The sequence below is a fragment of the Zonotrichia albicollis genome, chromosome 8 (assembly GCF_047830755.1).
Source record: "Zonotrichia albicollis isolate bZonAlb1 chromosome 8, bZonAlb1.hap1, whole genome shotgun sequence".
NCBI classification, from domain to species: Eukaryota; Metazoa; Chordata; class Aves; order Passeriformes; family Passerellidae; genus Zonotrichia; species Zonotrichia albicollis.
Genome location: NC_133826.1, coordinates 5,844,601 through 5,861,679, shown reverse-complemented (window position 1 = coordinate 5,861,679; position 17,079 = coordinate 5,844,601). Strand labels below are relative to the sequence as shown.

Sequence of the window (17,079 nt, the reverse complement as noted above, 5' to 3'; positions counted from 1 at the left end):
CCAGTCTCAATTTGAAGACAGAAAACTTATTGTATTTTGTAAGTGCTGCAAATAACAACAAAAATCCCTTAAATTGGAGAAATGTCCCTGCAAAGGTGACTCTGTTTCACTCTGTTGCACAGACTGGATTTGGGAATGCTGAGCAGGTCGAAGCAAACATCCAGAATGATCCTGGATGAACCCAGTGGGCACCTACCCTGGTAAGAGGGGTTTTGTGGGAACAAAAGAGAGCAAAAAACCTGTAATGATCCTCACAGTGTCCATACACTGTGCTCACTTAGCAACTAAGAAATATGCGGGGTCAATTTACACCTCCAGTTCTTTCCAGCAAGGCAGCAAGACAGAACTTGGTCTGTAAATTGAGATGTAAAATATTATATATATATAAAACTAGCATCTAACAGATATGTAAACTGTATTATATAAATTTCACTGGCACTAAAATTTATATAATCAAGAAATTTATAAAAATTTATATATCAGGAACTGGCAGTTTCTGTCTCTTGCTCTTCCTTATCACTTAGGCAGTAACTAGGAAATTGTCAGATATTCCAGTACCATCCTGAAGATAAGCACAGTTTGCTATCTGATGAACTCCTAATGAATCTACTGTTAATTGCATAACCTTCCTTCAGCACAGGAACTTTTCTGTTCATCAAGGGCATGGATAAAACAGCTTCTTTGCTTTGGAGCATCCTTGTAATTAATAATATATTCTTCACACTTCTAAATATAACCCATAATGAGATGCTTTAAAGGATCCAAGCTGCACCTTTCACCAAGTGCTTTTGATCAGAAGGGAAGGAGCCAGAGCTTGCTCAGACAACAGAGGCTGCTGGAACCGCGACTGTCGCTTCCCAATGCTGAAAGGCTGCAAACGACTTCAAAGGGCTCAGCAGCAAAACATGCCAAAACAGCTTCCTGCACCTACAGCACACTGTCTCGTTATCTCTGGGCATAGTCTGTGCACACCAGAGATGAAAAGAAGTAGATATATTAGATATAGGTAGTACATATAATATAGTCTGCATAGATGGATATTGGTGACTTCTACTCGTTAACATTCTGCTCGTTAACTCCATGAAAACTCTGCCATCAATCACCAAGCAGGTGATGAGCTACTACAGTGTGCAAAATCTCCCCAATTATGTTTGCCATCCATGTGACCTGGCACCTCTCAGAGATTTTTCCTGGTTTCCATGTGTTGAGAAAAACACATCTCCAAGGATAACAGAACAGAAAAAAAAAAGTTTCTTGGTACCTGTGACTTTCTCCTGAGACATTTTGCAGAACTTCTTTATACTGAGGGTAGCAGAGCACTGGAACAGCTGCCCAGGGAGGATGTGGAGTTTCCCTCTCTGGAAACATTCCCAACCCACCTGGACATGTTCCTGTGCCACCTGCTCCAGGTGACCCTGCCTCAGCAGGGGCACTGGACTGGATGATCTCCAGCCCTGACCAATCTGTGATTCAAATAATGACCCATGGTTGGGGAGAAGAAAGGAGAGTGGTTCTCCCCCACCTGTGGAGCTCTCTTAACTGAACAATACAGTTTTTGCCCTGAGAATTCCTTCCCACTGATTTGGAGTATTCCATGATTCTAAGGTGGAGTTTCTTCCAGCATCAGAGCTTGCTGTGCCTTGCAGCAGCTGGGCCAAGTGCCCTCACCTCTAATCTGTGAGCATCCCTGCTGTCTGTGTGCAGCAGCTGAGAGCACTTGCCATGTTTGAAAGCCTCAGGACCATGAAATGCTTGCACAGCAAAGGCTGACTTCACATTGACACCTCATTTAAACAACAGCATATCTTTAAGACAGGTACCAATTTTGGTTTAAAGCCAGGAAGGATTTCTGTATAAGTGAGCCCACTTTATTTGCCACTACTGTTAAGAGCTGTATCTTATCTGTGCTTCTCTTATCTGGTTTCCTGGATCAGGCTGATTCTTGCTAAGCTAAAGAAACAACTGTGTGATGAAACCAAAGAAACAGGTGTAAATTGATAAAAAGCAACCCTCAACCCTCTTCAATAAATCAAATACCAAATACCCTTCTAATAAGGTTTATTTTTCACCTCTAATCATGTGAGCCGTGCAAGGTTGTTCACAGCCCCCTGTCTAATAACCTTTCCACTTTACAGCAGCTGCCCATGTCTTTTACCACCTCTCAACCACCTGCTCTTCAACGTGCTTAGTACAACCTCTAATTATGCTGTAAACTACATTTTTCTAACCTTTATGTTTAAGTCAAATCACATATCACAAAATACACACAGTAGCTTATTAAAATTCACAGTATCTTATTAACAAGGTCATGATTCAATCAAGAACTACTGAGAAGTGACACAACTCTTGTTTTCCCTAACATGTTGACACGAATTTTTTTTCTTTTTTTTTTTTTTTTTTTTAAATCTTGATGCATTATGTTCCATTATCAGACTCTCTGTGGTTTTGTCCAAAACTAACAACAGCCAGTTAAGCACACAGAGCTCTGGAGCTGAATTGTTATTGTTGTAGCAGGAACTCCAGGTTTGGGCACCAGATCTACAGCAGGTTCTGTACTGTGCTCTGTTTAACCTTTTAAACCACCCTAAAAACACAGCTTTTCCAAACTTACTGAAACTTCCACCAGTGTTCCAATATCTACAAAAAACAGTAATGCAAGTTCTAAACAAAACAAAAAAAAAAAAAAAAAAAAAAAGAAATACAGATCGGAAAACTGACTGGCTGTGTCCCTCAACCCTCAATGAGAGTTTGTCAGTGCTTCTGCTTTAATAGCTGCTGTTGAGTAGCAAGAATGGCATTAAATGTGCAAATGCAACTTCTTCCTCTTCCTTCTGAACAGAAATTAGAAATACTTTCAGTATTTACTCAGTTTCTGCCACTGCACCCTATACTTGCACTCTCATTGATCAGTATCACACTATATGGATTTGTTTTTCTTACAGCTAAAGAATTCCTTACAATCCCTCCTATACCTGGCCAGAAAATTCCCCTGCTTGCTTCTGGCTTTCCTTCTTCAATGAATTTATTACCTAACTCCCCCTTGTACCTAGACTGTAATAATTTCAACTCTCAATATTATGGATTCTTACACTAATTTCCCACAGAAACAAAGTTTCCATATACAGTTAATGTCTCCCCCCAATAATCTGCTTCTCTATCCTCATAACCAAATGTGGCGGCCAAATTGAATAAAATAACAAAAATATATGATATCCTGAGGGGAAATGTTATATCTTCAGTGAAAATAGATGGCAGGGCAGAATGCTCTGACAGAAGAAAAGGCTGCATCAAAAGCCCAGCCTGTACTGGATGACAATCCATGCATAAAGAAACTGGGGAAACTTTTAATTGGAATTCTTCCTCTCTTATGCACCAAAGAGTCAATCAAGCCCAGGACATAAAGGAACAGGAATCAGGGATGGAAGAGAAATCAAATTCACCTGAATTATTTGCTAACTCAATGACTGAACTTTGCAGGAATCCCACCCACAGAGCAAGCAGGAGAAAAGCTCACACAAGTACAGTGTAACATGGTTCTTAAGGGCTGCTGCATGATTTTTAATGCTTTCAGCAGGAAGACACTCTTTCCAACCTACCATCACTAAAAGAAGCAGAATAATCTCTGAGACCAAGTTCTGTTACCTGTATAGTAGGTAAGATTGCACTTGGTCGAGGTAAAGTAATTTTTATGACATTCAGGTTGAAAGCACACCTCATTTCCTATGCAGGTCAGCTGTAATTTCCTACACAGCCACCTAAGACTTGAGGGACTCTGATGTCAGAACTTTAAAGAACTGCACTCAGAGAGCCCAACCTTTCCAGAACCTCCACTGACAATGAGGCAGAGCTGTCTTTATGTAGGTCTTTCCCACCTGGCAGGCAGGAGTGAAGGCACACGGAGCTCAAGGGGAACGGCTCTGGCAGACTGAAGAGCTTTGCCCCAAGCCCCAAAGCTCCAGCCCAGCCCTGCTGCACCCCAAAGGCAGTGTCCCGTTCTCGGCTGGTTTTGATGGCCTAGAAAGGCTCGGGATGGCCTTGGGGCAGCCCGCGCTCCAAAGGACGAAAGGAGTCTTCAGGTTTTTTCGGTCTTCAGTGTTTATTAATTTTTTATCTACAATATCTTCTCTCGGCCCGACAGAGGTCCGCACAGCACGTCAGCCATGAGCACACTGCGTGCCCTTGGGGCAGGTCAGTTATCTTTATACCCAAAACTACATATAAGATATTTACCTTTTCCCCCCAATACCTTTCACCCTTATTGACAAGTGCACATTCAGTAAGAACCAATCTCAAAGTGCCACCACCACCACAGAAGATGGACGACAAGAAGAAGAAGAAGAAGGACAGGACACGCCCCAATTCCTCCATCTTGTCTCCCTAGAACCTCCCTGTACCGAGATTCCAAAACCTGTGTTTCACACTATAACTAATTATCTCTTCACCATTTATCCCCGTGTGATTCTCCCATCCTCATACAGGTGATGTTTCCTGTGCTGGGTCAAAGTCCAACCACCAGACACTTCTGGCCACGTTCCAGGACCTCTGAGCCCCCCAAGGATTGTCTCGGTGACCCTGCACATCAGGACTGCCGTGCTGAGATCCCACAAGGCAGGAGCAGCCAGGAGCCACCAAAGCCACCAGCCCTGCCTGCCCCCATCAGGGACATGGCACAATGGCAGGCACAGGCACAAAGGGCAGCTGTGAGGCAGCTCCTCTGCTCTCTGGGCATCTCTGCCATCTTCCCCAAAGAAAACAGATGCCAGGCTGCTAATCTGCTTTAGGAGAGGGAAAGAACAGCCTGGCAGAGATTTTGATCCGTGTCACAATTACAGTTCAGTCCTGCAGCAACACACATTTCTCATGATCCCCAGCTGGAATTAATACAAAGGCTGAGCTGAACCAATATAACCTTCAGAATGATAAGGAAATATTCCCTTGCTTCACCCCTAAAAAGCAACTAATATGAAAAATGTCTGGATACCTAAAGAGTGCTTCATTCTGTTAAGTTAAAAAATCAAAACCAACAAAAACCACAATCCAAAACAAGAGTAGGCAAGTGGAATCATCAAACCAAAATACTCCCTTCCTCCTGTTTGAAGCTGATTCCTGATTGACTATTGCCTGGAGAAATGTGCTGGTAACAATGTTCAAATGTATCGCTTGATTACATTTTCTATACAGGTAACATTGTGTGGCCACATAAAATATTAAATCCAGCCTACAAGTCACCCCAGGATCCAGATTCCAGCATGTACCCAGTCTCAATGAGCCAGGTTATAGGGAAAAGCAAACAGATTCTGTTACAGAAGAGGACACGTGGTGCCCTTGCTGATTTTCAGTCAACAGAACCACACGACTCGGTCAGCCCAGTCTCTCTGCAGTGTAGGTCCAGTTCTTAATTTGGTTTTAGCTGACAACCACTACACAAAGTGCTGGAGCTCCAGGTGTAGTAATTGTGCTTTTAAAGACAGATTTCTGCATCCAGTGCTGTGTGCACTGCCTTGTGTCATCCTTGGCTGCATTAACCATGCACTGAACCATCACTCTCGAGGCTGCTGCTCCTCCTCCCCCTCTCAAACCTCTCCACTCTCTCCATCCAGCCAGTTCTGATCTCTCAAGGTCTCTGGAGTTTGGGAAAGTGCTTAAGTGATTACAGCACAGAGGAGTAAGTGAGCACATGTGTTGAGCTACGGAAATTTTTCATTTGGCTCAGGAGGAGAGAAAATGTGTCTTGAAAGCCAGAAACATCAGCCCTTGTTCTCAAAATATTTGATGAGCAGATAGGGACACATTCACTCCTTCTGGAACATAAGTTACACGACAGCTTCCAGTGGCAGCTGCTTTACACTCTGGAAAAAAACACTGCTTTTTCAAACCAAAACCATAGGAGATGAATGAAAAAAATCCAAGTGAAGGAGAAGAATATGCAAAATTGCTGTTAGGCTATGTAAAGTAAAGAAGTGACCCCACAGTTCTGAAGTTCCTCCCCGATTTTGCATAGTCATTGAATACACTTTTTGCAGGAACTTGAATCCCAGACTTGTTTTTATTTTAATTCTTTTACACAATTTTAGAGATTTCTTCTTCATTTATTATGTATAACAGGGATTACATTTTTATTTAGTTTAAATTGGCCATTTCTAAACATCACTCTATAGCTTCAAGCTACTTCCTTTTGAAATGTTTTCTCAGTGGTCGTCTCCCTGGTATTTAGAACTCACCATGACTAACTCCTCACAGCTTCTTAAATATATGCAAAAAGAAAAGGACTTTCATTTATGTTACTAAATGCAGTCACATCACAGACTGTCTCCTAAAATCAGCTTTTAAAAACAATAATAAATATTTCATACCATATGCTGAGAATATCATGGGCTCTAATCTCATAAAGAAAACAGAAACACATGGAAATTCCTTGCTCAGTACTCTGTGGAAAGAAACTGTAAAGCAGAACTCAGAGGGGTGGATAGGAGTTGCAATGTACAAGCACAATGCAAAGGCCACTGTTAAATAAACAGAAATCTTGTGCATTAGGACTCAAACTGTGCTCAGAATTCAGGCCACCACCAATCTGAGGCCACCAGCAGTTTAGATCTATTAATTCTTTTGGTTTGCATTCCAAGTACCATTTCAAAGGACAATTCTGCATTTCAAGTAAAACAAGGTATAATGTTTACACCCTCACAGTGTAACAATGAAAGGAAGGAAAAAAATGAACAATGGAAATTCTCAATTTTCTCCATAATCCTGGCACACACTTCTGCCTAAAAACTTCTCTTTAAACCTTCTCAATCAAGATTTCCAGCTCACAAAACATAAAAATGAACAGCTCAAGACACACTAAGCAATGGAGCACAACTGGTACTCAGATAAGGTCATGCTGCCATGATGGGCTGACTTCTCCTCATCCCAAAAATCCATACTTCCAGCTGCTGTTGGACTGGGAGCAACAACAGTGACCTTTAAATTTCAGGACAATAAAATCCAGCTACAGCAGGCAGTAGAACAGCAAAGGCAAAAATCTGAGAGCACATATGGGAGAGATGATCTGTGCCTAAAGGCTACACAAATTCATAACTCCCACTTCTTTTTTAAACATTCCCATGAATGGATTTGAAGAAGTTGCTTAAGCTCAGTTTTTGTCAGAGCCTGTGCACCTCAGTGCCTTCAGGGAGCTACTGATGCATGTGCACATGTTAGCAAAGCACAGGCATGGCCAGATGCCTCCTTCCAACCACCCCACAGAAGCAGAGTCTGCAAAAGGAATTGCTTCCCAGAATCCATTAATTTAGAGCATTCACCTCAGAAGCTGCTGCCTACACTGAAGCATCCCAAAGGTGCATTTAAACACTGGCAATCTCTTTCAGAAGTCTCAGCTGGATCCTATAGATATTTCCTGGTGTACTTGTGAACACCTAGGCTTAAATCCTTACCTACACTTATTGGAAAACAGACTTAAGAAAGTATCTTACTAAAGAGTTGTGGATGAAAACTTTCAGTAAGAGATTGTGGAAGAGCAACAGTCAACTTAAAATGTCCCATGTGCTCAACTTTTACTCAGTTAACAAAAACATCTGGCAAGAAATTAGACCAACAAGAGTACCACAGTTAAAAGCTTTTAACCCAATGGAAAAATCCAATCACAATTTGTAGCCTTATTACGAGCTGGTGCCTATCAGAGAGGAATATAATCAGGAATACACTCCAATCACCCAGTTCTGATGACACAGCAGCAGCCTTGACAAAATGACTCCAGTTCTTTTGCAGATGGTGATGCTTTTAACTTCAGTCACCCACGGCCCCACCACAAGGCAGCAGCAGAGCCAGAACAAAGCCAGACCTGGCTCTTGACTGCCAGGCCTGCAGCTCCAGGACTTTATGGCAGGATGTCCTGCAAGTCCCCTGAGAGCCACACACCAAAATCTTCATTTCCCATCACTGCTCAGCACAGGGGACAGCACAGAACCAGGTGTGCTCCACCACTGGCACAGACTCCTGCTCTCCCAGCCCTTCCCCTCAGCCTCCTACCTGCACTGCTGCTCACCCTGCCCTCTGCACAGGGCATCCTCCCACATTTCCTGGGCATGCTCTTCTTCTTCAAACCCACCTTCAGAGGCTGCTTTTGCCCAATGTGCAGTAACTATCATTAATGAATTATAATTAATACAATTATCTCTGTATATGAAGGGTAACACTCAAGCCAGATGAGGGACCCTCTGACCCTACTTTAATCCTCCTGCTATTCCTCAGTTTCCTTGCTCTTGTTGCTTCTCTCCAGTCTGTTCTGACACCAAATCCTCTGCCAGCCCCTGTAACCCCAGCACAGCCATGAGCTCTGTGCCAGAAGGCACCTGCACAGCCTGGGCAGAACCCCACTGGCTTCAGCAATGCCCTGCTGCAAACTCAATTGCTTAATTACACTGCACACACAATTACTTAATTACAAAGGAAACTGGCACTGCTATTACAGGATCCCTTTTCTGAAGCACCTCTTGGTGCTGAAATTACAAATTGTGATTTAAGTTGGTGGTTTAAGTGCTTGTTGGTTATCGGACAGAAGAACAATTTAGAATGGGCTGGTAGTAGAGTAGTTATGTGCAAAAAGGAACATAAAATTGTGATTTCAAGGGTGACAATGTTTCTTTAATCCCTTAAGAGCTGTTTAGTTCACTGTCTGGCTTGAATATAATGAATCAGGAACCATTTTTCCAGGTTTCTCATCAGGTAATTATGGAAACAGAATAGAACTTTAATTATGAGAAAAAACATAGATAGTTCTATTGTGATCTTCCACAGCATTGCTGTTTCTTAGAAGTAAACATATTGTGCAAGCTGGAAAGAAACCATTGATTAAAATAATCAAAAGCCCGTCTAGAAGAAGCGTGGACGTGCTTTTCTTTGTAAAAACCAAAACATTGTATCTGACTAGAGATAAAATAGTTGGAGTATTTGAATTACCTCTTCCAAAGCCCACTTTAATTTTTCCTCACAGATTCATTTAATTAAATCTACTATTACAGGGTGGGTTTTTTCATTTTACATACACTATACAAAAGCTTGGTGTACTCTGGGAAATCTAAGAGATTAGAAAACCTTACCAATGGTTTTTTATCTTGATTTCTTCCCAGTCATTTTCAGCGGAAGCAACTTGCTTAAGATGCTGTTTCTAAGTGCAACTTCCAAATAGTGGAAGTTACAGGTAACTGAAAAGCAGAAACACTTTTCAGTTCCTCCCCTGAAAAGCTGAAATATCATTAAAACAAGGTGTCAGCAGCTGCTCCTTCTCTCCTTCCTCCCAGGCTCACTTTCTCTTGTTCACTGAGATTATTCCAACTCCAATGAAAACAGGGAGGAAAAAGCCCCACGGAACGCTAGGGGGACAAAACTGTACAAAGGATAAAGGAGTTGAGCAGCATTGAGAGGAGACCTATTTGTAAAAGAGATTATGGATGCAAAAGTGCTCATTTGTCACGAGGGAAAATAAAGGCACAAAAGGTCCCTCGATGAGCAAACATAATGAAACCTGCCAAGATGAGTGATAAAATCATAGAAAGAAAAATTATACAGGTCTCCAGGACACTGGCAGAATTCATTGTAAAACACTTTTTCCTGTTTCCTGAAGTTTGTACTTTTAAAATTAAAATGAAAAGCTTGCCTGAGGATGGTGCAGCATTGGTATTTCGTCTCATATCTTCCAGGACAGTATCTCCTCTCTGTTCTGTCAAAGGACTGAATAAAACAAACAGCATTCAGGGCTTCCCAGAACTTCATGCCACAAAGGAAAACCTGAGTGCAGTGTCCCAGCCCAGCTCCAGCAGCTGCAGGGAGACCGTTCCTGGCAGCACCTGCATGGCTACAGTGAGGACATTGGCTCATACCAAGGAGAGATGCTGGTTTTTCCATGCTAAAGTGACAACTCTACTGAGGTTTTAAAGGTATTGACAAGTGAAATGCTGCTAAAAGGCAAAGGAGCCAAGAGGACAAGAAGAACTCAGGGAAAAAAAAAAAAAGGATTCAGTAGATAAGCATAGATTTAATAAATTCTAGTATGTCCTCATTCTTTTATGTGTGAAAGAAAGTCTGAAAAGGCTCTGGTGCTATTAAATAATTGTGTTTCTTATCTCAGAGTGAGCATTACATCTTTTATATACATACAAAGAAACCCCCACCTGTTTTCCTCTTTAGAGGATGGAACAGGCAGCTTAGATGGCAATTTTAATTGAATGTGTTCGGGCTGTTGCACAAGAACACTGATGTGTAGACCTGTGGCTGGGAAGAAAAGACTTTTCCTAACCACCTACACCTTGACTTCATTACAAACATCCCTGCTGGTTCTCACAACTTAGCTCCAAGGTTGATACTTGCAACATGTCTAGAGGCAGGAATTGGGAAGCAGCAATGCAAATTCCAGTGGAATTCAGTATGGTAATTGCTATTTCTCAGTCCCACTCCCCATGGGGCTGAGATACCTGGTGAAATACTAGAATGACCAATAGTTCTTTTCTCTGTGTGTCTGTGTGCATTTCTCAACACACATGTATCACTGCACACACAATGGCTAGAAATGAAATTGATTGTCAAACATGTCACACATGTTAATCCCTGTACAGGAAAAAAAGAGAAGTGTGGTTATGTTTGCAACCACTGCCAGAACAGAGAATCACAGCCTCATACAACTTCGAGAGCTCCAGTGACAGGGAAGATGATGAGAGCAGGCCAGAAAAAGGGTGCAAGATCTGGCATGAGCCTAATGTGTGCTCTAACAAAGCACTCGGTTCTCTGCATTGTAATGAACAGGATTTGTAATGTGTTGTAGTGGGTTAAAATACAAGACAAAAAGGGTCAGCTGAAATGTGTCACTTCAAATACAGTCATGAACACAGTGTCCCTAGAAAGGAGGCTGGAGCTAATGCTAAAGCCAAGCCCAGATTCTGGCTCTCAGTGCATCCCACAAAGGCACAGGGAGGATCCACACCACTCTCACACGTGCAGGCAGTGCTGGCTCTGACCCTCAGCCCAGAGCAGAATCTCACTGGAAGCATTGCAGGCATTAAAAATCTCCAGTGCAAGGCTGAAATTACAGGAATTACCTACCAAAGCATGCAGAGACTGCATATTAAACCAGTCTAAATCGTGATCCTAATCCTGAAGGAAGCAGGATGGAGTGTCATGAGACCCTTATTAAAACTGCAAAAGCTTTCAGTGGGAGGGAATGAAAACAGGATCCTACAACTGCAGGAATGGAGAAAGAGAGGAAAAATACCCATCAAATAAAAGGTGATAGAACAAGGAAACACAGTTTCAATATAAAGTTCATTATGACACTAAAATGCAGAAGCTATTTTAATGTCAGTAATGTTAAGATAAAGCAATTTGATATTTGCTTATTTTCCTCACACCATCATTTCCTCACACCATCATTCACCCATTTAAAAAAGGGCTGATGTGAAAAGGGCTGTCTGTGCTCTTGTACTGCAATACTACTTCATTCAGTTAAAACATTTTAGTCTGCAAATTATGTTTTGCCTTTTTCCCAGAAATTATTTCCTTTTCACATCAGCCATAACAGTTAAACAACTGTGATTCCTGCATCCTTCCCTCAATAAACAAACAAAAGGATAAATATAAAAATCAGGTAATCTGAATTTCAGAAAGCAGGTAAGCAAGAGAATGGAAAAGACAAAAGCACCAAGCAATGAAAAGCTACTTGAGATTTCTGAAAAACTTTTATGTTTTTAGTAGTTCAATATTTATAGCCTGTTAAATAATTACACGTACAAGAGCTTCATACACTCAGCTTTAATTTCCCTGCTATTCTCTCCTATTGAAATAACTGCAAGATTAATTGTAGCCATAAAAAGGCAGCATCCAACTCTTTTATGACCACTCTTGTCTATAAACTGCATGAACCCATTAGACCAATAGGGAGAATGTTTAAATGCTGGTATTTAAACTTTGTAGCTGTCAACAACAAGAGAAATCTCCAGATTGATCTTGGGGATGGAAACACTGCAAATGTCCAAGCAGACAATGCTACAGAAAAAAGTGACTCCCTCACAAGATAACACTGCTAAAGAACAGAACATGACAAACACCAGACCAGACCCAGTAGGCTTTTTCAGTTAGTTTTCCTACAGAACTTGCTCAGCCCTCTGCAAAGGTCACTGCTGAGACAAGCTCAAAATGCATTCCCATAAAGGAAAACCACATTTTGTGTAGGTATTACTTAAAACTTTTCAGCACTGGTAGAATTGCAGCACAATCATTACAAATCCTAAATTCATTTACATCTTTAGGTAAGTAAAATGCTGAGATCACCAAAGCCATGTAATCATCATCAAAAAGGAGATGTAATTCACTGCCCACAAGCCACAGACAAAGTTATCCCACTACTGGAGATAAACTGCTCAGCTTTGAGTTTGCTGAATTTCCTTTGATGTAAAAAGAGTAATTTCACGCTCCAAGAAAAGGAACAGGATGCCAGAAGAGCTGGATTTGGTTCCTTATTCTGTCACAGACTTCTCTTGTTGGTCCCTGAGGATCCTCTGGGATATTGAGGTCGGCTCAGGGCTGCTCATCAGGACACACCTGGAGGCAGCCCAGGCAGGGGCAGTGGATCCAGAGGCACTTGGGAAGCACTGGGCTGACATGGGAGGGTTCAAGCAAGGTCCTTTTGTGAGAATTTGAAGAATCACCTACATTTAGAATAACAGGGAGTGTAAGCCACCATGACCAGAGAACTACAGGTCTGCTGACAGAGCTCAAAAAGTCTTGTCCATCTCTACTGGTAAACACTCCCATGGAAAAGGAGCTCTCAGGAGTCTGGAACCCTCTGCAAAGTAAACCTGGGAGCTAAGTGGCATCTTAAAACCAGAGAAATGAATTATTGTCCAAGTTATATTTTAGATGTGATAAAGCCCTGACAGGGGTGAATGAACAAGGCAAAACCTGTATCCTTGATTGCAGAATTGCATCATTGCCAATTATCTGACAAAGTAATCTGAAATGAGAGACCACAAACATGGAGAGGTTGGGGCACCAGCACTTGTTTGGCCAAGAGAAGAGAAGGTTAAAGGAAGATGTCACTGCTGCCTTCAACTCCAGAGTGGGAGGGAACAGTGAGGATGGAGCCAGACTGTTCTTGGAGGGGCACAGTGACAGGATGGGAGGTGACAGACACATGCTGCAGCAAAGGAAAGTCTGGCAAAGGGATTTTTTCCATTAATAGGGATGGTCAGACATGAGGACAGGGGTCCAGTCTGAGCAAAGAATTGGACTAGATGACTGCCAAAGGTCCAAATTATTCCACGACTTCATGGAGAGATGATCATGGCAGTTTTCATTTTACTTTGTCTTAATAAATTTGATCTCATTGACAAATCAAAACTTTCATCACTAGCTCTACAAAGCAGTCTGGGCACCTGGAAAATGAGACTGCCATTTTTGTGCCTTGTCTCTGGGAGGTCCTGTGGCTCTAGAAGTGTTTCCACATCCAGCCCCTTGTCCTATATCTGCTTTACAGATGGGGTCCTCAGCTGCTGCCATTCAGCAGTGCTCCCAGAGGCCCAGCAGGGGCAGTGCCAGGGGGACAGGGCTGTATTTCATGCTGGCTGGGGCCAGTTGGTGCAGTTGGAGTGTTGTTAAAATGCACACCTGTACATCTGGCATTAGCATCACCGTATTCAATTCCCTAAGTGATCCCTAACAGATTATTCCAACAGAACAGTCTTTAATTTACATGTTCCACTGCATTTGCAATGCCCCAGCATCTTATCACATTTATACCAACAGATCTGCTCTTAACCTTGGGGAAAAAAGAAAAAAAAATTTAAAAATAAAAGGAAAAAAAAAAGGTTTCTTTACTGCCCCAGGTCCCAAAACTGGGTATCTGGCTGTGCCTGGCTGATTTGGCCTAGTTTTTTCTTTTGCTACTTGAATTCAATGGCCCAGTGTACGTGATGCCCTGAAAGGAACACTCCACCCTTCTCCAGGAAAAATTCTCCAAGGGCAGGGAACAGTTTATTAAGTCCTTTTCCACAAAAGCACAGTAATGTCACCAAACCCACTCAGTCATGCAGGAGATCTGCATCAAAGAAGAATAATAGAGACATAATATCCTTTGGGCTGAGCAGAGAGCTGGGAGAGGATTGTGCATTTGGGGGTGAACGACACCATCAATGCTACCAACAAGAGCATTTTATATTTGAGCAACTTAATAGGAAATGAGGGCAGAACTGACCAGCACTGAGAGATCAGCACACACAGCAGCAGCACACAGAGTGCCTGGGACCATGGAAAATACCCATTAAAAATATAACTGTCAAGTTTGGATACATCTTCCTGAAGCACTCATGACATGTACTTCAAAATACGAAAGAAGTGCCTGAACTGGTGCTGTATTTCAAACCAGCATTCAGGGTTTGATTTTATATTCCTCTTCCATTTTAAAATCTATTTGCAGAACTGCTGCTTATTAAACCTGCCCTATTAAATCATTCCCCTATTAAATGCAGTATGAATTAGGTTTCTCAGTCTCTTTTACTTCCTCTTAACATCCTACACTCTAACACCCTGTACCTTTCTGTACAATAATTTCTGCTCTTAACCAGGAGAATGTCACATATCTGAAAAAGAAATAAGTGGTGAGTTTATGCTCTCTGCATTCCTCGATCTCATTATATATACAATGTCCTAAGGCAAGAGTTTGCCAGCTCAGATTTTCACTTGCTTTATCCCTTTGTGTTCCCATCACTGTTACTGACTGTTAGCATTTGTTTTTATTTTTCTCTTGAGATTTTAATTTTCTTTTGCCTAAGTCACTGATTAAATAACCTAAATTCTTCAGAGGGAAATTTAAGATTTCCTGCTTGTATAAAAACCAGAATGATTCAGTACCTGTGCTGGAACATCATTAAGTGGATAACATTCATTTTGCTGGAGGTCTCTGGTAGCTCAGTCAGAAAAATGACTCCCCTTCCCCCTCTCTCAGCTCCAAGAAGCTGGGTAAGGAAAAGGTGAGGAATCTTTCCATCCTCATAAGCAGAGCCTGTGAATATCAGCAGTGGCTGCACCACAGCCCCAGGGCATCACCAAGCCATGCTGGGCTGCTTTTGGTGGCAGTAATGAAAAACAGGGCCAGGGCTCTGCATATGGTGGGCTCTCTAATGTGGAGTACATGTGAGCTACCAAAAATCTTCTGCCAGTGACCTGTCTTGCAGAAAAATGAAGAAATATAACCAGCTTCTTATTTACAATGAGCCATTTCAAAACAATAGCCTGGGTAACCATCTCCTCAGAAATCAATCAAACTAATCAACCTTCACCTAGAACCAGAACCCACAACAGGGCTGAGGATTCAATGGAACTCATGAGATGCCCTTGTAGCCACCACTCCCAGACACATTCAGTAATAATTGCATGAACAGCAGAAAAGTGCAGACATCACAGGTCCAGCAGAAATCAGGCCAGCTGTGATGCCATCTCACCCATCCAACAGGACACAGGTCATGCTGTCCTGAGCACCTGGGAATGGCTAATGTCCCTACAGAGCATAGTTAGGTACAAAGCTGAGAACTTCAGTGATTGGGGAAACAGAAAAACCAAAGTACAATGTTGGTTCTGTAAAAAAAAAAAACAAAACCAAAAAAAGCCCTCCAAAAACCAAACCAAACCCCAGAAACTTACCTTCAACCACGCATAAGAAACAACAACTCTAACTACCAATTAGAGAGCACAAACTGTATTTAAAAACACACCACAAAAGCATTCAGAAAATAAAAAGCCATTTAGCAGGTGGCTAGGTGCTGGGAGGAACAGCCTTGTTTTCACCACATTCTAAGCTGGAAGTACTCCGAAAATGCAACAGTCAGCATTATTAATTCTCTTAAACTCCCTGGATTGACTGGACTGTGGACAATGTCCCAGTGCTGCATTAACTGAGGAATAACCCCAGATCCTGGCAGAGGTGATGGCAATTATGGGCCTGTCTGAGAGCCATTGATTTTATAAAGCAGTTTGATCTCAACAGAGGTGAGAAATCTCTTCTTTCCCAACCTGCCCCTTCCCTAGGGAAGCTCTGCAGGGCAGGCCCCTCCACAGGGCTGTGCTGCATTTCTAAGCAGGAAAATGAGACAATCACAGGCCCTGCAGTCACCCCTTGACACAGAAACAAAGTCCAGCCTTGATTCCATCAGGGAGAAAGAAAATGGGACTGGAGAGAAGTATCATACAGGAATGTCCATCTATACATTCTGCCTGTCACTACATTTTCTGTCACTACAGCCTCATCTTAAATAACATTTACAGAGATGAAGAGTCAGGCTTTTTACAGTAATGGGCCAAATGACAAGGAAATACCAACATTCTTTAATAGAACAAGAACAAACTTCTTCCTGTGTTGCAGGAAGATGTTTCATGGGTTATCTATTTTTCTGAACTGAAGAACCACCAGAGAAACACAGACTTGGGTCTCTTAGAAAGTTTCAAGTAGGAGGAAAAAAATATTTTAAAAATCCAAAAAAATCTGAACAAATTCCTTTTCTCTGAGGACAGCAGTCCCGTATGGTAACAATCTGAGGCTCAGGTCAAGTTTCTTTTGTGATACTTAGGATTTAAGGCTGATTTCCCCAGAGGATGAAATAAGTGGGGGGAAAATGAAAGGTGAAATGGGTAGAAAAGGGATGGAAGATGATTAACAGAAACCATCAGGGATCTCAGTGCTGCCTGGCCTATCCACAGCTTGTGCTGTGGCCTCTGACACGAGATTTGCAGGCAGAGACTGCAGCAAATGAAGCTGCTTAGTTATTCAGCCCCCCTCCAGACAATCAGGTAGTGGAAGTAGCATTAATGAGGCAGCTTTTAACTAAGGAGGATGCAGGGTGAAAGACCAAGCAATACAGTACATAAATATGTTAATGTACTTATTGAGGTAATTTTTTCTGTAGCCTGTATGCGGCTGCAAAAATGATTCAATTCATTTTATGCAAGAGAAGTGCATTCATCTCCCTTAATTAGGGAGAAAGTGGGACTGGTACTAGGATTAAAAATAAAAGTATGGTTGATTTTGAAGTCCTCTATGTA

The 17,079-nt window shown here is 42.0% G+C and overlaps 1 protein-coding gene across 2 annotated transcripts in view; it reads right to left on the bottom strand.

The window, feature by feature from the left end:
• The window catches only part of LRP8 (LDL receptor related protein 8), a 171,936-nt gene that overhangs the window by 47,796 nt on the left and 107,061 nt on the right, over positions 1–17,079 (bottom strand). The gene's annotated exons all lie outside the window — the stretch shown is intronic.